The sequence below is a fragment of the Pezoporus wallicus genome, unplaced genomic scaffold (genome assembly GCF_028554395.1).
Source record: "Pezoporus wallicus isolate ANWC-B61680 ecotype Strahan unplaced genomic scaffold, APGP_CSIRO_Pwel_v1 contig_1583, whole genome shotgun sequence".
Classification (NCBI taxonomy): Eukaryota; Metazoa; Chordata; class Aves; order Psittaciformes; family Psittacidae; genus Pezoporus; species Pezoporus wallicus.
In genome coordinates this window covers 2681250-2705087 of record NW_026637266.1, presented here as the reverse complement: position 1 = coordinate 2705087, position 23838 = coordinate 2681250, and the positions used below count along the sequence as shown (strand labels likewise).

At 37.8% G+C, this 23838-nt stretch overlaps 1 long non-coding RNA gene across 1 annotated transcript in view; it reads left to right on the top strand.

Moving 5' to 3' along the window:
- The window catches only part of LOC130596674 (uncharacterized), a 38772-nt gene extending 19029 nt beyond the window's left edge, over positions 1 to 19743 (top strand). Inside the window, exons 2-3 of the long non-coding RNA XR_008971581.1 lie at positions 15020 to 15205; positions 19382 to 19743. This is a non-coding gene — a long non-coding RNA (uncharacterized LOC130596674). The remainder of the gene's footprint in view (positions 1 to 15019; positions 15206 to 19381) is intronic.
- Positions 19744 to 23838: the final 4095 nt, after the last annotated feature.

Genomic DNA, 23838 nt, shown 5'->3' with positions numbered 1-23838 from the left:
CAGTAATCCTGTTTTTCTGCCTCTGACCTGGGCTCCAGCATCATTAGGGATTTTTTTTAAGTAAGAATACAAGTGAACCCTAGCAAGTGTCAAGCCTGGAACATTTCGTATACAGAGTAATTTCTCTATAGGTTTCACCTGCTAAAAAGTTCAAAACGTATTTACATGGCTGTGTCTGAAGCAGACTAACACCACCAGCACCAGCAGAGTGAGAAAAAGGTTTTTTACAGAAAAAAATTTGGCCTTACCTGGAGTTCAAATAAATTACAGTTTTGATTCAAGCAAGTTTATCAGTCCATGAAACATACTAATTATATCTTTATGCCTTTAAGTCTTCAAGAAACAGAACTATCTTAGGATCTAAAACTGACCTGATATAAAGAGAAAAAAAAGTGAGTAGCTGACAGATTGCCCAGAGAGGCTGTAAAAGAATGAAATTTCTATGTTTGTAGTTCCTTTGAATATATCCCCCCCCACCACCTTTAGCAGTCTATGTAGCTGTATGCATTGCTATTCTGAGATTATGGCATTCATTTCTGGAAATAAACAACAATTTGAAATTGGACAAAAGATAAATTCATTAAGATTAATTAAGATGCTGACACATATTAGAGCAAATGAAATTGAGTAAAAGGCGCCTTGATGTTTTAGCTGGGAGGAAGCAGTACTAATGGTCTTTGCTTGAGTAATTATGGCAATTGAAAATTCCTGCTGTGATCAGTATTTATTAGATGTTAATATTTTGGTAATACTCCATATTGCAGTTAAAATCTAACTAATTTGTGGAGCTTCTGTAAGTATAGCCAAAAGCATATTTAAAGGTAGTATTAACTGATACTTCCTTATGAGCCATTTACAACATCTTTCTCATTCTAAGTATGCTTCAGCCTTTTGAGTAATGCTCTGGAAAAAAAAACAAACAAACCTAAATTCTTACTGGCACTGGTTTTTGTAATGACCAGGACGCCAGAAGGCCTGATTAACTTTTAAGTTCTGATTAACTTTGTCTGTCCTTCTCCTGAGTATCTTGATGCAGCCAGGAGCAGCACCTGAATGGTCCTGGTACAATCTCTGGATATATTTGCTATCAAATTCTATCTTGTCTACGGAGCATGTGGGACTTGTGACCCTAAGTATCTGTAGCAAGTCACAAATGCTGCCAGATTTTAAGGCTTTGTTTTGCATCATGAGATGTTAGAGATTTTCAGTACGCATATTAAGCAAAATGACTTATTTTCCCAAGCCATGTTCTGTGAAACATCTGCAACTCTACCTTTCAACCCCTGCAATTCTCATAAGATGTAAAGTTGGGACTAATCACTACATGCTATAAAAGTAACCTAATTTCACTAGTGAGGACATGATCCTATGAGCACGTGTGCACAAGCAGGATCTTTTTTATTAATGTCACATCGAAGCTAGCAGATGCACATGTTGAATGTTTGTGGGATTAGGCCTAAAATTTATGTATGTTTTAGAATGCAGAGTGTTTTCAGAGAGGGGTCTGTCTTTGAATAGGACTGGGTGTAGGAAAATGGGGTGTTATTATGGCAGAGATAGTGCTGTGCTGCTGCAGTTTTCTCTTTAGGACTCCTGCTTCCTTAACAGGAGGATTTGGTGGAATTTCTGAGTGGGGGTGGCAGAGGAGGACACATTTACAACTCATTAATTTAACTAATGCATTGGAGTAATTATTTGGTGTCTTAGTCCTCTAGAGAGTGCAATGATTTATTTTTCTCTTTTCTTTTCTCTTGCAGAACCATCTGGTTGTCATACAGCACTATTTATTAATTTAATCCACGGCTGTTGCAGCAGGAGCATAGTGTCTTGAGAATTTCTTAGACTATGACTTATCTCTGTATTTATCAGTCCTTTAAAATAAGTATCTTCCTAAAGTGTCCTTCTCTATCTTCACAGAGGAAAAAGGAATTTTGTGAGATACTGCTGGAAGAAATAGGGAAATTTGTGACTTATTTCTTTTAATGAGATCCTCGGGTATTTTAAATCAAAGCATCTCCGCCACAATCAATGATGTATATGTAATATACATCTGGTCCATATGTATAAATTGTGTCTGGCCTAGAATTCTAAGATTTGTTTCTTAGAATTGTAGGAAAATTACTATTATTACTTCAATATTTTTTTCCTCTCTTTCCATCCTCCCCATCCATACACTCTTTGCTTACTAACTGAACGTCAATAGAAAGTAGAAATTTCATCCATTATACAACCTGTTCATTGTTAAGCCTGGGTCTAATATCTTGTAAGAAGGCACATACTGATAATATCATTCTATTCGATTCCTTATGGTTTAGGAAAAAGTTTCTATTCCTCTTGTTCTGAACAAACAAAATATGATATCTGAAGCATACATAGAAACTGTAGTTATTGAATGTTAGCTGGCTTTCATACTGCAGAAAGTCTTTGCAATACATCAAAGCATGAACTTTTTTGATTAAATAGTCCAAGTCACTGCCTAGATCACATTGTGTCTTGAGACAAAGTATATTTTCATGGAAGTTCTTACATGTTTTAAAACATTTTTACTTCCTATCAGGATGGTGTCTATATAGCATCTTTCTACATAACATAGTCACTATTTTTAAAATATTTTTATAGAATCATCGAATGGTTTGGGTTGCAAAGCACTTTAAACATCACCTAGATCCAACTGCACTGCCATAGGCAGGGATGCTTTCCACCACACCAGAGGGCTCAAAGCCCCATCCAGCCTCACTTTGAACACTTCCAGGGATGGGGAAGTCACAACTTCTCTGGGCAACCTGTGCCAATGTCTTACCACCCTCACAGTGAAGAATTTCTTCCTAATATCTAATCTGAATCTATGCTCATCTCCATCTTAAAATGTATCTTCATCTTAAAATACAAATTGGGAAACACAGAAATAGGGAAAGGATTTCCTGTTTGAATTCTGTAGTTTTTTCCTAATATCTAATCTAAATCTACCTTTTTTTCAGTTTAAAGCCATTCCCCCTTGTCCTATCACTACTTGATCTTATAAAAAGTCCCTCTCCAGATTTCTTGTAGACCACCTTTAGATTTTGGAAGGTTGCTCTAAGGTCTCCCCTGAGCCTTCTCTTCTCCAGGCTGAGCAAGCCCAACTCTCTCAGCCTGCCTTCATAGAAGAGATGCTTCAGCCTTCTGATCATCATTGTGGCCTCCTCTGGACTCAGTCCAACAGGTCCATGTCCTTCTTATGTTGGGGGCCCCAGAGCTGGATGCAGTACTCCAGGTTGGGTCTCATGAGAGTGGAGTAGAGGGGGAGAATCACTGCCCTCAATCTGTTGCAATGTTCGTTACCTTAGTTATATTTTGAAATTATGCTTTGAAGTTCAAGTCCCTTTCAAGGGGAAGAAAATATTTTCAGCACTGAAGTGGTTGCATGGGTTTGGAAAGAACAACTAGTGCTTCATAACCATTTCACGTCACAAGTCAGATCATATATAGACTAAATACAGTTAAAAAAATGCTCTAGAAATTTAATGTATAAAATTACAGTATAGAACACTTCATCCACACACGTGTTAATCGCTGTAAGATGGATATGTCATTGTGGGATTAGCAGCTGTTTCCCAGATGTATCACTTTTTCTGCAGTGCAATCAGTGAAGTAACACAGAATTCAGTTGTGCCTCCTTTTCCATTAAACATGGAAGAAAGAGAGAAAATATAATCATGTGACAGATGGAAATCTAGGGGAACTGGACACATTCGCTTTATTTCGAGAAATTTAAGTGCAAGGATCCTGCTCTAATTGCAATGTGAGAAAAGTCTTTCACTGACCTCGGGAAGATGTGGCCTGAATCCTACACCATGTTTGTTCACACATCCAAAGAGAATAAGGGCATTTTGCATAAAGTTGGTATGCACCATTGCTGGGAATTAATTGGAGCAGCAGGGATTTCTCTTTTGCCCCATGACCTCAGTCCTTGCACTTCATCTGCCTCCCGGTGGCCCAACAGGTTAGGGTTAGGAGGTTAATGCAAGCAGATAGGGTTTAGGATTTTCAAAGTAGGGACTTGCTTTAGAGACTAGTGAAGAGAAACATAGTAAGGGAGTAGGCTAAGGGGTAGGTCGTAGGGTTACAGATAAGGGTAGAAGATGTAACTGAAGTGATCTGTATTCACTGTCCAAACCCCATTGCCATGATGACTTTAATCCCCATGATTCAAGGAAGGGAAGGCCTAGATATTTAATTATGTATGACAGAGAAGAGAAAGGAGAAAGAGTAGCTGATAACTTTATTACAACTACACTGATTTTAAGGTATTGTAATGAAATAGGTTCAAAGACATATGAGACACCTACTGTGGTTTAAATCTGTATCATTTTACTTGTTAGGAGATAAATGTGAAATTGCAATTTATTTGCAATTGATACATAAGGTCGTTTGCCATTAATATATAATGATTCAAGCTTTAAGGCTGTTTTTTAGTTAAGTTGGTCTAACTTTAGGGTCAGGCAGGACCTTTCGAAATCTAGATAGGAATGATGGCTTCTGGAAGACATTTTTGTGGTACTGAGTTTCACTGTGATTCAGCATGTGAAAAATATTAATAGGTATGTCTCATAGTACCTCTGTAGACTAAAATAAACACTGTTTTGCATCTTCTTTTTATAAATAGGATTGATCTTGCCAATCAAAATGTGCTTGTTTCTGGATAGAAACATAAAATGGAGAGAGAAGGTAGAGACACAAAAACATAAGCTGCTTGAAAATGGATTGATTTTTCCCATAAAATCTTAGCTGAAAGTGAGTCTGAGCTAGTTTGAATAGCATTACAGTAATATATCTTAAGGTAGCCAGAACAGTGAATATTATAGGCAATGAATAATAGCAATCTGTCTGGAAATCGGTATTAGGAGCAGTTTTATTAAATGTCTTCTTGTTTAAGCACTCAGAGAGGGTATTGATAATAGTGTCATGAGGTCTGTGGGTAGTACTAGAATGAGAGATGCTCACACTAGTTGAAGCAGATAATAAAATGGTTATTTTAAGAAAGCATGAAGTTAATATGAGAAAATTGCAAGGTGAATATTGGCAAAAAAAAAAAAGTAAATTATATAGCTGAGGAGGCTCTTAGTGATGCCATATAAAAACCTCACATATGCTACTAGGAAGAGGCTTACATGAAAAACAGTTGTAATGAAGAAAATCTAGGGTAACAGAAACGTGGGAAGAAGTGTGCTTATAATACGTTCTCAAAGAGAACCCATTCAAAGTTGACGTTGTGCAAAAGCATCTAAGGTATGGAACTCTTCTTTGTATAGCACTGATGTGACAGTTCAGAGCAACTATCAGAGAAGCAACGAAGCTTAGGAATTTCAAAGACACTGAGATCAGAGATGGATATATGAATTTAAAACTTAAGTGTATCACTTGAGCGTGACAAAGTCAAATGTTCATTCATGTCCTTTCTAGATGCTCTTGCATGTGCCATTTTCAGGTAGTTCATTTGTGGGTTTTACATACTTTCAGCTGGGATGCTGTTGTGCTCCTCTACTCCAATATTGGGGGGAATTTGGCCAGAAGAGGCTGAATGCTGGTTGGGGACTGGCTGGGGAGCAGTTAGTGGGTGGTAAGCAATTGTGTTGTGCATCACTTGTTTTTCTTGAGTTTTATTCCTTTCTCTCTTTTTGTTATATCCTTTTTCATTTGTATTTGCATTCTGAATTGGTATTATTCACAGAATCATAAGGGTTGGAAGGAATCTCTGGGTATCATATAGTTCAACACCCCTGCCAAGGCAGGGCCACCTAGAGCAGGTTGCACAGGAAAACATCCAGGCGGGTTTTGAATGTCTCCAGAGAGGGAGGCTCCACAACCTCCCTGGGCAGCCTGTATCGTTATATTTTATTTTATTTCCATTATTAAACTGTTTTTATCTCAATCCACAAGTTTTACCTTTTCTTTTCCCAGTTCTCCTCCCCATTCCGTGGGGGGGATATTGGCGGGGGCTGGGGAGTGAATGAGCGGCTGTGTGGTACTTAGTGGCTCGCTGGGATTAAACCCCAACACTGGTACACTAAACAGCAATGCTTTTAATTCTTCACTTGGTTATTTCCAGATCCTTCCTTCAAGAACTGAGGCCAGTGAGACTGGCACAGCTTTTATTTTCTTGCATTCTTTATTCCAATTTCCTACTGTGATTTCCCCCTTTTTCCCAAAACAAATTGCTTATCCCAGCATGTGCAGTTTCCATATGACACAGTATATGTGTGTGTATATATATATAGTACTAATATATGTGCCATATATTAGTAGTTGGGCTATCTTTTCACAGTAAGATTTGCAGAGAGAGATTTATTTTATATTAAAAATACAGTCTTGCCTTGCTTAACTCTAGATTGTCAAGGCAGCTCTACTGCTATGTGATTCACCTAAAGCTGTTTCCTGAGATCCTGAAATACCATGATAGACTAAATGACCAGTGTAGTGTTACGCAGCTGTGTAGTCAAATTTTAAATTAGAGGAAAGCAACTCACTGGGAGCTATGTGTAACTAATTCATTTGATTAAAGGAATGGACTTTCCCATGAAAGTTTAGAAATTGAATGTAGATTCAAGAGAAAATGTGAAAAAAGCACCAAATAGTAACAATGGAAATAATTAGCTGACTTTGTTCTTCCAGGAAATAAGTCAATACTACTAGTATGGGAAAGATTTAAAAGTGGTAAAGATCAAAACAAAGAAGGACTGCTCTAATTGCTCCAACCAATCTTCTTGTTAGAGCAACAGCTGATTACAGTTCAACTTCAATTATGTAGATGTAATGGTGGTTACTGAACAGTTTCAGATAATTAAAGTTTTGCAAAAAATGACAGATTTTCAAGTAATTAATCTACTGAGAGGAATTTCCTTGTGTAAAGAAGCAGATTATCCCAATATCTGTTACATTAGATAACTTAGATTCAAAGACTCTTAAATAATCTGTTCAGTGGATTCAAGAGTGCATAAAACAAGGGTGAAGTTTAGGAAATTTGGCAGACAAAACCCTAAGCTGTCAGGACTATTCTCCATTGCTACTCTAACAGTGATGTGTATGCACTGAAATTGCTTATGGCAGGTTGAAAATAAACAAAGTAAAAAAAAACCTCCCAAACTACAGAGCTAATCTATGTAATTCCTTGCCACAGGCTGTTGCAGATGCTAAAAGTTTGCTGGTGTTCAATATTGATTTGATACATTAATAGAAGAAAAAATGACCTAGGGCTATTATGAATGGATGCCCACTGTGGTTGAGGAAATTTCAAAATAAAGAACTGAAAGCTGTGAGGCAGTTCCTGGGAAATATGTTCCTCTCATTTTCTTTCTACTTGTCCCTAGGAACTGGCCGTTACCAAGTACAGCATACTGAAACAGGCAGATATTTCATCTGACATTTTATGGTTGGTCCAATTCTCTCACTGCATCTCTTTAAACTTAAAGCTGTTATTTTGTTTAAAGCTATTAAGTGATCCTCACCATTGCAGATCTTCCCCTTTACCTCCTAAGAAATATCACTGGGGTTCATACGTGTGATCACTGAGGTCATAAGACAGTGAAAGACCTGTTTTTCGCTAAATGGTCTCATATAAAAGGAAAGAATTTTCTGGGAAGAATAAGGCTGTAGATGAACAAAGATAACTTTGCTTCAATATGCACATTTGGGTAATAAAGATATTGAATTTTTGGACTTAGAATAAAGCTGCTGGTTCATAGGACCTTGATATTGCTTGAGGGATACTGTACCTTATTTTTAATAAAATAGCATAACTCTGATGAACGTCTATGAATTCATGTCATGCAAAGAACATTCTGCTTTCTAGATAAATTTAGATGCATCTGATGCAGTCAATTTCCTAGGAGAACTAATTTCTTCTTAGTCCTTTAATCTTTGGCAGAATTATTTCACAGGCAATCCTTACTTTGTTAAACTTCATAGCTTTATTTTTCATCGATTCCATCTGTATTGCTACAGCAAAGAAAGCTTGTGGCATTATGTCCCCAGGACTTTCAGGTAAGAAAATAAGGTTGGTGAACTTTTAGGTTAACTCTTGTGGTCCTTCCTGAAATGTTGTGACATATTAAAATCAGATTTGTGATCTTACAAGCAAATTGTCCTCTTAATTTCTTAATAGAATATGACCTTTTTTCCTGAAAGGAACTGAGCTAAACAGTAAGTGAGCTGAACTGAACAGTTAGTGGGGATAGAAATGGGGCACTCAGTGGAGCAAATGGATAGACTGTAAGTTTTAGACTAAAATGTCGTGCCCTCGTGTGTTCTCAAATTCCTTAGTGTGAACTGTGTTGTGTGTCTGCAAAGCTTCTGTTTCTTTTTGAAATTGAAAGGATGAACAGTTTTCATAGGGTGGTCCAACAGAACTGGCTGTGGTCTGCTTAATTTTCAATGACAACCAGACTGAATTTTCTGAAAAGAAATGTATTGTTGAAACAGCAATTGCCTCAATATACCTTTCATTTAAGAGAGAAATTTTACTGTTTCCTACTGTTAGGTTAGCATTTATTTGAACTGGAGATTCATTTATTTTTAATAGCTTAGTGGTAGGATTACTTAATCATCAGAAAACCCTATATTCTCTTTTTATACAAAACTCTAAAATTTAAATTTAATTTATATCTAGAGTGAAGAGTGTGTAGATCAAGTTCCAGTTTTGGACAATTGAAGAAGTTTCAAGGGAGTTTCTGGTGTCTGGTGTGCTAAGATGGTCTACCCAAAATCTGTCTCTGCAATGCTACTGCATAGAAAAGCACGTATTTGAAAATCAGTGCATTAGTGGAAGACTAACAGAGTTCAGGATGAAAATATTCTTTGTTCGCTGTAGGTAGCATTAGATTAAGGTATAACATCACTTTCTAATTAGCAGATAAAGAAGGAAAGATTCCTCTGCAGGCAAGGAAGGTTCCAAGTTTTCACACAGAAAGGTAAAAATCTGATGTTAGGCAGGGAAAGGACACTGGTTTAGAGTAATCACTAGTCTGATCTGGCATTCCACACTCCCACCATCTCCTTACTGCTGTCTGTTGGAGTAGAGATTGTGATATTCTAATCTTTCAAAACACTAAAAATAAATCTCTAGTCAGATAATTTAAATGGAAACAAAGATTGGGGGACAGTGGAAAGGAGTATAGATGTTTCTCTAATGATGTATGAATACCTAAAGAGCTGTCAAGTGTCCATTAAAGATCCATTGGGAAACCAGAATAAAACCCTTACAGACTGAATCGATTTTTCAAGGGCAAATCACTGATAGAGAATGGAGAGATCCACCTGAATGTGGTGGGTACATTCTGCCTGCAGCTTTTCAGCCTAGCCAGTAGTAAAGAATATCCGCTGTAAGCTGCATTTTTCATTGAAAATTGTTAGTGATAAGAAAACACACTTAGGCTGGCAAAAGCTGAACTGTTACAGGAAGCGAATATTTCCATTAGTTGTCAGACTCTTTCCCACTGCTAGCATAGCCGCTTCTGAATCACCTAGGAGGTAGGTCCTGCTGAGTACATGAGCATGGATCCCTCAGTGTGAACTTTCTGCAGGGAAGCTTTATTTGCAAATAAGAATTGCCTAGTTCCTTTGTAATTAGAGCAAAGATGATCCTGAGCAATTTCCTTCACCGCTGGTCTCGGAAGATGTTAGCTCCACGAAAGGAACAATCATAAAGAGTTAACAAGCAGCATTGTCACTAGATGGTCATCTGATGCTCATAAATGTTAGTTCTGTCTGTGCAGAAAAGTTACAATTTACACTGCATGGCAGGTAAAGTTATTCACTGACAAGCCCAGAAGATGCCTGCAGGCTAGTGTCTGATTAATCAGGAAACATTTACTTGAGCAAGCCACCAACAGTTACATATCTAGGTATACCTCCAACAAAAGGAGAGGGTACTAGCGGAATTGTGCCTGATTTCCTCTGAGCAGATCACCTAAACTAAGGATCCTGCGCTGGAACACAAATAGGACGTCCTCACTCCACGCGTCTGGGATACAAAGACCATTCAAGCACTGACAGAGAGCAAGTATGAGCAAAAGGCTAGGAATTTTCTGTCTAGAAAAGGGAAGACAGAAGGGAAATATGATAGCAGTGCATGGAAAAGGTGAAGAGGGAATGATTATTTTAGAGTTTGTGATTCAAGTATTAGTTAGCTTTCAATAAATCAGGGCTATAAAATGAAATTATGAAGACATAAGAAAAAAGAGGAGATTTTTCTTTGTATAGCGAAACTGGTGAGCTCTGCCTCAATGCATTGCAAAGGTCAATGTTTACAATGTTTACATGCAGAAAAGCAATTGGAAAGCTTCATAGATGAAAAAGAGCTGTTAATCACAAAGATATTACCTCAAACCCCAGAATTTATAAATGGAGGTCACTAGATGATCTTCAAGGCCCCTTCCAACCCAAACCATTCTATGATTCTACGAATTTCTTGCACCAGAGAGCAATTGTGACTGATTGACTATATGGAGAAGAATAAATACATTTGCTTTCTTACAGTCTTTCTTAGGCATTTGCTGTTGGCCACTGTCAGAATAGTAGGATGCTGAGTGAGGCTATCACTAGGCAAGCAAAGTCTTTTCCCTAATAAAAATTTCTAAGGGAGTGGACTTGGAGCTCTAAACTGTAACAAATGTAATGAGAATACTAACTGCAGTTTCAGTGATCTTTGACACAGTTGTTGGTGTACTTATGCTCTGGTACGTCTACGACTGCAGACCCTTAGACCAGGGCTGTGGGGTCCTGGGGGAGCAGTAAGAGAGGAGACACCAAGCAGATGTGAAACGTTAATGAGGGGGGAGTTAAAGGAGGATTATGGGACTGCTAGTGTATTGAGTCATCTCTGCTCTTACTGACATTTTGCAAAGATGAATCATTAAACTGCTCTGTCCTGGAGACACCAGGAACAGAAAACTCAGCTGTTGCTTTTTCCTTTGGTTTGTTGTATTCGTATGTGTCAAGATTCTGGAAAGCTGACAGTAAAGTTCCTGTTTAAAGCCTCCAAGGGTTGGCACCTTCTATAACACAGATAAATATTTTTATGGACTCCTAATGCAGTACATTTATAAGACATCCAATGTCTTAAGTAGCAAAGTAATAAAACACATTACATGCATGTAGCAACTTTCCAGCTAGTTTTTGAAGAAACCTGACTTTGACTTCTGCTGCACTGATTTCTCTTTTCTGCCTATTAGAAAAATTGCTTACCACTTACACCTGCTTTTGCAGGTGTTTTAATTTCTTTGCATAGGAGCAGGAAATAGTTTCATTTCAAAATGCCTTGCATATGGTTATATGGAGTAAAGATATATTTCTCAAAGGAACTTGATGAAGGGAATTAGATAACTCAGATGAACATTTGTCACACAAATGTTGATCACAGGTATGATCTCTAAAAAGCTTATCTTCCCCCTCTCCTCTTTTCATTACCTCCTGTAAAATGTATGCTACAATTAATTTTTAACAGCTAATATGCAACCATGCCTGGAATTTGCAAGGTACTGCTACAAAACTAGATAGTACAGTGAAAAGGGAAGAGAAACCAAGATATCTGCATTTGATTTCCACTAATGCCAGAGGCTGTTTGTGCTTTGCAAGTACAGAGCTCTTCATGGTACCATTTATCAAGTATATGGAACTGCTCCCTGTTTTTAACTTCATAATTTTGATGCAGATTTTGTGATTTCCTCAGGAAATCAATGTCAAAATTGAGATTAAATTTGTTCTATTTTGTTTTTCCTCCTTTAATATAGGTTGTCAATATAAATTCTGATGAAATATTTCAATAATTCATTGCTCTTCATCTCCAATAGAAAATGAAAGAGAGCTCCAGGAGAGAAAGTTCTCACTGGAGTCAGATTTGTATTTTGTGCCTATCTTGGACCTACATCTGTGAACAGTTATGAAAATGCTGCATGCACATCAATAATACAGTTAACATAGGTATTTGTCACAAAGTAAAACATACTGTCATGTAAATGAATCATCAATTCACTTAGCAGCTCTCCTTTTTTCACACTCATTTTAGGTTTTGGAAGCTTGAGGCTGCTGTTGCAGAACCATTCTATTTACCTGCTCATGTTTGTTCGAGTGACTGTGGGATTATCACTTAAAGTAAGAAAGCTCTTTTAAAATGCAGTTTCCTACTCTGCTGGTAGTCTCTGGCACCTGCACCTGAAGTCTGGAAAACAAAGTTTATGGATGAATTGAACAGAGTTTAACTTGGTCTGTTCAAACTAGGGCTCTTTCACCAAGTGATAGGAGCAGTCTCCACTGATTTCTAATGATGCTTCTCTTTTTTTCCAAACATCTCAGGTAGATGGAACTGTAATATTATTACAGTATGCCCATCTCCAGAAGGTTTCCCATAGCTTATAATTGGCTCTATTGTAGAGTTACTGGCAATAGCAAATAGCCTGTCAGCTTGATTTTCTGAAATATCTTTAAAAACCCCACTTCTTTATATAGATGAAGATCTTGAGAACTGAAGTTCTGCAGGTGTTCTGGTTGGGTCCATTCTGTGCTTCTGCTGAAATACTACTTTCCTAGAAAAGTCTCAGGAATGAGATTTTGAATGCTGTAAATTTTTTCGGCTTGACACAGTGACAAATTTGTAAGACCTCCTCAGGGTCTGTGGAAGGATCTGAAAGCTTGTTTATTTTTAGTTTACTTTGCTTTCCTTTAAAATGTTTTTTCTTGCTGGTAGTTGTGTCTTTTCATGTGACTTTTGGGATCATAATTGTGAATTAGAATGGACGAATGAAAAACATTGAGTTTAACAAACTGCTTCTTGTTTCCTCAGGTCTGTATTCTTGGTAGTCTGTGAATCAATATACTGAACTTATATGCAAACACTTCTGTAAAGACAGAAATAATGTATGCAGAGCAGTTTTTGCCACACTTATCTTTGCTATTATTTTATTTTGTATGGATATGTTTCCAACTATGGAAATTATATTTTCCATTTATGATTTAATGTAATATGTCAGTCTCTTGGGTAGGGCTGAGAAATTACGGTGTGTGTGTGCATGTCAGAAACTTCCAGCTGTCCTTCCGAATGTAAAATTAATATTTTTTACATGCTTTGTTAGATTATGATTTTTTTAAGCCTCTAGTCTAAATTCCCATGCAATCCAGGGCAAACTTAGAAGTGTATGGGAATTGCTTGGGGCCTAGGCTATCTGAGTTTTGAATATACCAAAGGGTGGAGATTCCACAGCTTCTCTGGGCCCCTAATCCAGTGCCTCATCACCATTTGTGCGAATTACGTTTCACCACTCATGCAGGCAGAATTTCTTGTGCTTAAACTTTTCACTGTTTTCCCTTGTCCTTTTCTTGGGAAAATAGGTCTACTAATAATGCCATCTCGGAATTTAAATATACTCGCCAAATCCTGTATTTCACTTCTCACCACATGTGGTAAAACAACCTTGAAATGCTTACAGAACAGCTGAGGAAATAATGACTCCACTATTTTTTATTTATATGTGGGGCGCTGAGTTTGTAATACTTATTTAATTGAAATTATTCAAACATGGTTAACATTACGAGTCAACTTTTCTAATCATTACATTATATACATCCCACCACTGTATTTTCTTCTTTTAATGCCTAAAGTAAATCTGCTTTCAGAATACGTACTCCACTGGATTTCTGATATGTAACAATTTGGGTCTTGCAAACTAGATTTTCCTACCCACACGTGCTTGTATTTGTGGATTAAATTGTCCATTATAAACACAAGAGGAGGGCAAACACTGAAAATCTTCTTTTGTTTGTTGCAAAAGCAGATCATAAGTACACAGCTCTGCCGTACTGTTGTGAAAAGAAATAAGGTTACACTCATCTTGGAGAAGAAAATGCTCAGGATTTTTCTGTTTACTTTTTGGTGCAAATTCTCCGAGTTTCGACCCTCCCCTGCATCCTTTCTCTAGAGAAATTAATTTGCAGGTAGTGAGAGGTGGGAAACCTCTGCAGTTTCCCACAGCACTATCCCTCTAATAAAAATCCAATCATGCCCTGTCTCAGACAAGTCCAAACTCAGATCCAAGTCTCATGACTATTCTGAACTGATGTCATTATTTATGTCCTTGTCATAGTTGAGCCACATGAGTGGATTTTACCATAGGGTGGCTGGCTTAGCTTAAATTGCTTTCACTTGTTCTTCTTGAGCTGAAAATAACTTATTTAACAACTGTGTTAGTGAGAGCAAGATGTACAATTCCTAACAAAGAAAAGGCCTTTACTATACTCACAATGAATACCACAAGCAGTATACCAATAGCAACAGCTCCTCCTTGAGAGACAGCTTGGGTTTTTTTACTTAAAGGGAAACTGCATAAGGATGATAATGTAGGAATATAAAAATACATTAGAATTTCACTTAACATCTTTCACCTCATAAATACTGATGAAAACAGTGAGACCTATATGCAGTGATCAGTTGTGTCGACTTGGGAAAGAATTCTTTCACAACCATAAAAATTCTCCCTCAGTTTTTCCCCCAGGTAAAAGACAGAGAGTTCCTGATAACAAGTAAATTACTGGGGAATGTTAGACTTTTTCTAAGAAAGTCGCAGAATATAAATGGGAATATAAATTAGAATAAAAGCTTTTAATCTTATAACAAATATTAAATACTGCCAATTAACTATCATAACCATCATCATGTTTTGATTATGAAAAAATAAGATGGTATAAATCTTAGCTATTCCTTGACATCCACCAAAACAGCTTAATTTTTACCATTCCCTCAAGAGAGAAAAAATAGAAAAGGAATATATAAAAAGGTTTTCACTTAATAGCATGGAATTAAATCACTGCGCCTTATGTAACTGTGAAAGAAAATGGACCACTGACTCATGAGAGTTTTCAAAAGCTGTCCTCGTTGCTGACTGGAGTAAGATTTGTTGTTGTCTTTGGTAGCTACTTAGGCTTCCTTTATGTCTTAGCCCTCCATTATGGATAACAGTGTAGTCATCTGTTTTTTCTATTTGTTTTCCAATAGCACCTGCAAGTCCCAGGCACAGGGCAGAATACAAAGGGTCACGTTTGACTGGGAAACCAAACTGGATTCTACTCCTGCTAAACTCTGTGAATGTTTGTGGGCAAGTTAAAAACAGAGAGAGAGCTTCACTGAGAACTTACCTGTTTAAATAAATGGGACAAATGGGGAGCAGAGCTTATCTCAGAGGTTTGGAGTTTATTCTTTGTTTTGTTTTAACCTATTATGGAACACTTCTATTTCTTGCTTACTTTAAAGTCACCTGGAGCCTTTACCTTGATTTGAATAGAGGCTAAATCCCATGCTTTGTTTTTACTATTTCAGTTCATATATTTTATCAAATGAGGATAATAATCAGCAATATTAGAACCTGTAGAATTTGTAAATCAAGTTCTTGGAGTAACTGCAATATTAACATGAGCTGTCAAAACTAACCCCTGAAATCTCTTGTTATTTCCTCATGACGTTGTTACCAGCTATGCCTATTTGTTGTGTCTCAAACTGAATTTTTAACTAGCAGCTTTACCCTTTGCACTTCTTTACCTTAGCAAATTTTCTGTGATGTATTCATAGTCAAAACAAATCACATCAGATTATTTGAATTCATTTCCCTTGGACACCATAGCAGTAATGAGGTTAAATAATTGATAAATTCCTAATTCTAGTAAAATTCTAGTATTTTTCCATTAAAAAAGTATCAGTATTCTTTACTAATATTTTCTCAATGTTGATCAAAGATCCCATTGTTTCTATTTACCTGGCATATTTAATGCAACCCTTTATTACTTGCAGTCATTGGTTCCTTTCATAGTAATGTCAGTATATGTGCAAATAAATTAAATACTTTCCAGCCAGGTAAGTCATGTCATCTCTCCCTAGTAATCTTCACTTGAATTCCATTCACCAAAATAGTGTGTCATACCTTGTTATTGGTTGGGAGCTACCTTTTGTCTGCTTGCATTTCTGAGGACAAGTTTCTCCCTCCTGTCAAATGAGAACTACAAGGTGCTCCCCACTTTCTGGGCAGTGGTGGGAGAAGGAGGTGGCCAGAGAGACAGGAACAGAGTGAGGTAAGAATCTGCAGGAGCACTGGGTGAGAGGCAACTGAGATCAACCCTGCAGCCTATAGTTCTACTGGCAGCCATATTTCATGTGGGCTGTGCACAGAGCTGAGAGCCAGGTGGTGTGGTACAGGTCCAATGACAGAAATCAAATTTCCCCTTCTAGAATGGAGGATAGAAGGACAGATGCATGCCTGAACCTAGACACTCATCTCCCTGACAGTCAAAATGTGTTAAAACTAACTGCCCCTTCATCTGCCACTGGGAGTGGAGCTAGGAGAAGGCTGTAGATGCTGAGCTGGTCTGTCATCTGTTATGGTTTAAGCCCAGCTGGTAACACAGAACCATGCAGCTGCTCTCTCACTCCCCTTGCTTCCTTGCACCGCTCCCGGAGGGATGGGGAGGAGAATCAAAAGAATGTAACTCCCATGGGGTTGAGATAAGAGCAGTCCAGTAACTAAGGTATAACACAAATCACTGCTGCTACCACCAATAATAATAATGATAAGGGAAATAACAAGAGAAGAGAATACAACCGCTCACCCATAGACCGATACCCAGCCTGACCTGAGCAGAGATCCAGCCCTTCCCAGTAACTGCCCCCATTTTTACATCCTGGGCATGACGTGCTGTGGTATGGAATACCCCTTTGGTTAGTTTGGGTCAGGGGTCCTGTCCTACTTCCTCCCAGTTTCCCCTCCTCCCTGGCAGAGCTTGAGACTCAGAAAGTCCTTGGTCAGAGTAAACATGACTGAGCAACAACTAAAAACATCGGTGTTACCAGCGCTGTTCCCAGGCTGAAAGTCAAAAACACAGCACTGCACCAGCTACCAAGAAGGAGAAAAATGACTGCTGCTGCTGAACCCAGGACACATCCGAGGTGGAAAGCTAGCTCTGACATCAAGCAGCTGTGAAAACTGAATAAACCACTCGTTATCTTCTTGTAACCATAAATCCTGTGGAAGCTGCTTCACTAAGCAGTCAGTGCCCCTGTATGGAAACCGACTATTGTCCTTACATTTGTGAGATGAATAGGAAAATACACGTGTAGATTTGACTACATGCTCCTATTTCTTTGTATAAAGATTTATGTAGAGATTGTAGGGCATTATGATTTCCAAAGGTCCCTTCCAACCCTTTTGATCCTGGGATTATCACCATTTTTTAATGTAGTTGAGATTAAAAACTTTGAAGACAGCATTTCCCCTCTGTGACAGTTACTGCATATTCTGATGGAAAATCTTCCTAAATCAACAGTGAGGTGACAAAAAGATCAAAAGCGTTTGGCTTTCTGCCTATTAGACTGCCCCAAAGCAGCACTAGTAAAATATTTGAAGGATTTGCTGTCTACTTACAGTGCCATTTATATTCACTAGTTTCAATAAGTAAAGTAGCTGTCTCCAAGCAGTGTACACCATAAATGGCAATGGATTTTCTCCTCGTAACATCTCTTAGTGTCGCCATCACCACATTGTAGGTGAAAACCAATGAGAAGAGTCACAGACTTAGGAAAATGCAGAATGATGAACAGTTGGAGAAAAATTATTTTTTAATTTCAGAAAAGGGCAAAACAAGTTTTTAGTGTTTTAAGTTTGAGAGTAATTGATCTTAAATATGACACATCATATTTATTAAAAACTTAAATCATACCTAATCCTTAGCTAATTTTGCAATGGTAAGTGATCAGTTAGGATTTCCATATTTTTCCTCATATACGATATGAAAAATGGATTTGAAGGATTTGAACCAGCCTCAGTCAAACTACTGGTTTTGTTAGACTTGTTTAAAAAAAAAACAAAAATCAAAAAAACCCACCAAATAATTCAGCAAATCTGAAGAGATGTAATATCCAAGGTTTTCTCTGAAAAGAGTTGGGAAGTGTATGGATGAGATCCTAGTACAATCATTTAAGAAAGGTTTCAAATAGATTAGAGGAGTCCTTAGGCTGTGAAATCCATGATGCTTAAGGAAAAATACTTACTCATCTTCTTAGCAAGAACCACTGAAAAGGCTGGGGTTTCACAATAAAAAGTACAGCACTTCATCTGGCATCTCTTCTTTTGACCTCCTCCTGTTAATAGTAGTCCTTCCAATTTAAATAGCCTCATATCTCTCATATTCTTCAATTTCTGATCCAGAACTTGAAGCTAATGCCCTTTTCCTCAGCTTGGCTATTTGACCATTTTCTTTTTGCTGGTTTTATCTCACATTTAAGAAAATACTGTATCTGATGGCAAAATATTTTACAAGTTGTCCATATGGTGGATATCAGAGCCATCAAAACCTGAAATGAGTAGTTGCTTAACAGTAGATCAAACCTTGGTGCTCCTTTCTTCACTCATTGTGTGTGCAGTATATGGTCTAAAACACATGAGTAAGCATTATGACGTGAGGTATTTTTGTCCAAAGATGACAGCAAGATCTAGGTTGTCCTGTGTCCTGAATAAACACTGATAAAGACTTGAAGGTTATCTTCTGACAAAATCCATCAAGCAAGATTTACAACAGAGGAGAGGATAAGGAAACAGAGATAAATATGTTCTATGAAAAACAAGATGTTGTGCCACTGTGTTCCAGTTTTTCAATTCTGTGCCATTGGGCAGTCTGTAGCAGAGCACCATGTGCTCTTCTCTTTCCCTTCCCTTGCTCAGGGCTGAGCTGGACCCCTGCACCAGGTCAGCCTGAGCTCTGCTGACAGAACAGCAAGACTGCTTCTCTCCCACATTTGTCTGGTTTTTCTTTAAGAGCAGAGATGTGTAAAAGTGTTTCAGCTTTCAAGACTTCTCCCTTGAAACTGGGTAGAAAAGACTGCCCGAGGAATAGCAATTGTTGTTGCTATGACATTAGAAATTAATACCAGTGCATATTTGCTTGATGTTCTCAGCACTAATTTCCCACGTAGACGAACCATCACAGATCACTTCAGTAAACTTTTCTGTCACTGTTGCTTTCAGCTTAGGACATTCTTAGCTTTAGCATCCTGACCATAAATCCTCAGTAGGATAATATGGTTTCATCCAAGAATAAAATGTGCTGGAATTGAGAATTGAGGTGGCTGTATTTAGACAAGGAAATCTTGACAATGAAAAGGTAAATATTTTGACTGCTGGAAGACAGGGAATAAAGCAAAGAGTATGAAAGACCAGTAGACAAGATATGTTGGCTTGGATCTGAGGGAAAGGGAGAAACCGAGGCAGATGGTAATGGCAAAGTTATTAAGTTGAGGTAGAGGTAGCTGGGGAATACTATCAGCAAAAAAGGTAAACAAAAATAAGAGAAAAAAAAACATTCTGTACCTTTTTAGGCCTGCTTAATTGGAACTATCATAAAGTTGATGCCCAGTGCATGGAGAAGACTCTGAGAAATTTACAGTTGGCCAAGGAGCCAAAGGAGACTAATGAATAACAAATACTATTCAAAATCCTCTAATTACATAGCAGGTTGCTACCTTGGAAGAAAAACAAGCTAATATAAATGCAAAAGGACCAGAAACAGCCCTTCTCCAAATAATTCACTTGATTCAGCAAGCTGTCAGCTGCACGATTTCATTTTCTCTCTTCTTAATCCTCCTTCTCTCTGCTGAATGCCTTCCTACGCAGCAGCTCTTCTAAGCTAAGGGTTTTGTTAGTCCTCTGGCTTCTCCCAACCTGTACTACCACATGTAATGGTTCCTATAAATAAAAATATTTATAGGAACTTCAGAGTTATCTGAAACCTCCAAATCAGTAGTAAATCTGGATTAGAACTGGTTATTTTCAGTGAGATTTTGGTGGATTTTAATTCTGTGTAGAGGTGGGCACCAGTTAAGAGGAGACAGCAATCTGGTGAAAGAAAAGGGAACTGAAGCAAATGTTCTGGGATGCAGATGCAAGAGGGCTTTTTTTTAAATTTATTATTTTTTTAGTACTTGATTTCCCAGTGGCTTGAATTTACAGCATTTCCGTTCCAGGAACTTTATCAGGGAAGCAAAGGTCTCGGTCTTTTCATCTTACAGGCTCTGAGGAAAGGCTGTACAGCCTTCCTGTGCTCTCCTGCCCATCTCCCGCGAATCACAGCTACGTGCCCCTTACCAGTACCTTCCAAGTTGCCAGGAATGTAACTTTCAGTAACTCAAATTTGTACTTACATGAATGCTATATATTCACCTTTTGTGAAGACTTTCTGTAGAATTCTGTCCAAAAGATTTATTTTTCCTTTTCGCCAAAATCTCTACATTGGATTTTATATTTTCTCTTGAATACTTTTATTTCTGAATGTGAGGATGCCTTACTAAGCACAGTGCAATAAAGAAAAGGAAATGATAATGTTATTTTCACCGTGGCTTCAAAGAAGGGTGTGTCTTTAAAATACAAGATGATATAATTTAAACTCAGTTATAATTTTTCTGCTTTGTGATATGCAGTTCTCTATAAAGAGTAATGATCAGTTACTATGGAAACAGATGTATGTACATACACTCACCTGCACACATAAAAATGCTAAAAAGGTGCCAGAGAAGGCCTAAGCTTCTATTGGAAATGTTGTGTATATCTGTCCCTATGGCTAAAAGGAGATCTGTGTGATTGCTGTAGTGGAAGAACAACTGCTGTGTATGAAAGATGATGCTGTCACAAAACCAAGTGTGCATAAATTGGACACATTAAAGTCAGAAGCCTCCTTCTGATGTTAGAGAAGCTTGGTTTTGGAGCAGGTGTCCAAGGTCAATGACAGCAACAATTTGCACTACGTTTAGGATAGAACCATGATTGGATTTGTGTGATTGACCACAGTAGCAGAGTTGGCAGTCCTCTAGCAGCTTCCAAAGACCTTTTGGCTATTTACATGCATAATATCTTCAAGGGTATTTTTGCTTAGCCTTGCCTTTTGGTTTTGTCTGTGCTGTTATAAGCCACAACATCCAAAACACTCCCTCTTACTGCCGATAGCTACCTGACTGACAGTTCTTACAATCCCTTTAGCGGCCAATAGCTGACCAGCTGAAACTCAAGAATCAGTGAAGAGGGTTATCTGCCTTGAAAACCAACAAACATGTCAGAGATCTGAAACAAACAACTTCAACTGCACAGGGTAAAGCTTTAAAAGGAGACAGTTGGAAAGGAGAACTTGCGGAGATGGGAGAATGAGATAGGTGAGACAGAAGAGTAGGAGAGGCAACAGTAGGGCACCTCCAGGCATACATAAAATCCCACAAGTCCAAAATTCAGCATATAGTAAACTGTTTTTCTTGCTAACAAGGTTGGGAGCTCATAAGATACACAGATACTAGAGCTTGCCGAGTCCTGAAGCTCATGCAGTCATGAATGTAGAAATGCTTAGGATGTTACAGGTATATAAACTCTACCCAAATAATGCTGTTTGAGACCAGGAATGTTGTTTGTGAGGCACTAAGCAGTACTTTTGTTGTTGTTATTTATTATTTTATATACCCAGTGCTTTTGAATACATGTCAGAGCACTTCTGTTTGTTTGTGTATTTAATACGTATTCCACATCAATATGTGGAAGAGATTATCGTAAGTGGGAAAATTAGGTCTGAATGATGCCGCTTATTTCATGATGAGTAAATTGAGCTTTTCTTTTGAAAGGTCACAATGCTAAGATGACTTTTATGGCAGCAAATGTCAGATCAGATCGAACTAGGTCTCTAGTATTTTTTCACTTGCTGAATACTGTATGTAATGTTAAAACCCGAAAGAGTAATTGACATCTAATTATTGTCAGTGCAATTATGTGCATGTCTGGTGTAACTCGGCTCTTAAAGTTAGAACACTGCTGGAAATGGGACACTTTGTTCTGGAGAAAGTTCTGTAATGATGCAACTGAGTAAATTTATTGACATACTTAAACTCTTCAGGTAGCTTTGCTGGGTTGCCTCTACAGCTGATTTATAGGTTCAGTTGACAGAGGACAGACAGTACTTGGAAATGTGCTTCTGTCATCTACAATCAGGGAGAAAATTTTGTACTGCTTTTTTCTCATTTCAATTACAAGGTTTGTGAGAAGTGCCCCTTCCTTCTGCAAGAGAACATGGGACTTGGAGAAGACCACAAGGCAAGGGCCTTGGTAAGTCAGTGAGGGGATATATACCTAGACTAAAAGCTCCAATTGCAGCATTACTGTCTAATCAACTGAACAATTTTGTTGAGCAAGAATACAGACCTTTATGTTTTTAGCCAGCAGATGAAAGTTTGAAAATGCATATACCAGTTGTTTATCTTTTGTACACGTGGATTGTCTATTACCATTTAAGCCTGGTCACTGTCGCCTTGCCTGGACTGTTTTGTCTGAGCTTTTGCATAGTGCTGTGACAGTGGAGGAGACAGTGCTGGGTATGTTGTATATAACAGGTCATGCAGCGTGCTTCATGAATGTGCTTCATGTTTCTTTATTGGGGTGCTAAATTGCTAGTCTGTTTAACAACTGGGTAAATTTGCTCTTTTTTTTTTGTCAAAATTTGTGGAAAGGAGTTTCCAAAGCTGTATTAGCCACTGTATTTCAGAGGGGCTTGTCCTATACCATCACCAGCATCAAAGCACAAGAAAGGCAAGCTGCTTAGCGAAAAAATTAGTTTTGCTTTATTTCATGAACCTGATCTTTACTTCCGGATGCCTATTTGTGCTAGTTTTGAGTGGAATAGACACTGTTAAAGGCTTTTGAATGGTATATGTATCAGTCTGTTTACCAAGAATCTATAGAATTACAGAATTGATTCTATATTAATTGTGGATCTGAGAAAAATTAGTTTTATCTGTAGGATCCTTCACTCTTTATAGGGTACTCTTCAGCCTTCCAGTTCTCTTATGAGACATGGGCTTCACCATTATCCCAGTGTTGTCAGATACTTTGCCAGTGTTATCAGCAGCAAAATCAAGTTGTCATCATTCCCAAATCAAACCTGCCCTAGTAAATACTATTGTAAGTCTCTATTTGCTGCATATTTTCTTATATAATGTTATAGCCTAGGCATTTTTCCACCAGAAAATCCCTTTCTGCATTAATAAAGAAACCTAATTAATAAAAGGCTGATTTCTGAATTAATGCTTCTATTTATGAGTTTTTCTCTGAAGTTATTTCACTGTAAATTATGCAGTACTTACTTGTTATTGTGAAGTTTGGATGATAACACAAATATTTATTTATTGATGGCAACCTGGCTCTCATTTATTACCAACTAAATATCAGTTAGAAGTTCTGTGCTGTATGCGATTTTCATGAGGTGTGATTAATCTCATCAAAGCCCACAGTCTGTTAATTTCCAAAGAAAATAAGCATAATTAGAGAGTATCTGTCAAGAAATTTTTTAGCAGGAATTTAAGCTGTGTCTGAACATTTGGGCTCAAATAGTTTGAAGCTTTTGAACTTGAACAAATTATTGCTAGCACTAATTCTTGTTTATTAATGCATTTTTTCACACTTCACAACACTATCTGATGCTCCAAACTTCAGTCAGCTCAGGTGCAAAATTAGATTGGTCTGCTAATAGGTGATGTTGCAGAAATCAGTGGAGTTAGTATTGATTGGATGTTACTGATATTAAAATTTAGATGGGATATATTTTGTGTTTCCTATCTTCCCACCTCTATCATTTATTGATCACAACTTCTTGGCTTAACAGGGCAAAGTTCCTAGAATCAAATCTGAGAAAGGTGGTATTCAGTAACCTTTGAGAACCGCCATGAAAATGTTTGGTTCTTCTAGATTCTGTCTAACATATAGCCCCCCCCACACACACACTGCCCACTCCCATTCTTCTGCTCTTTTT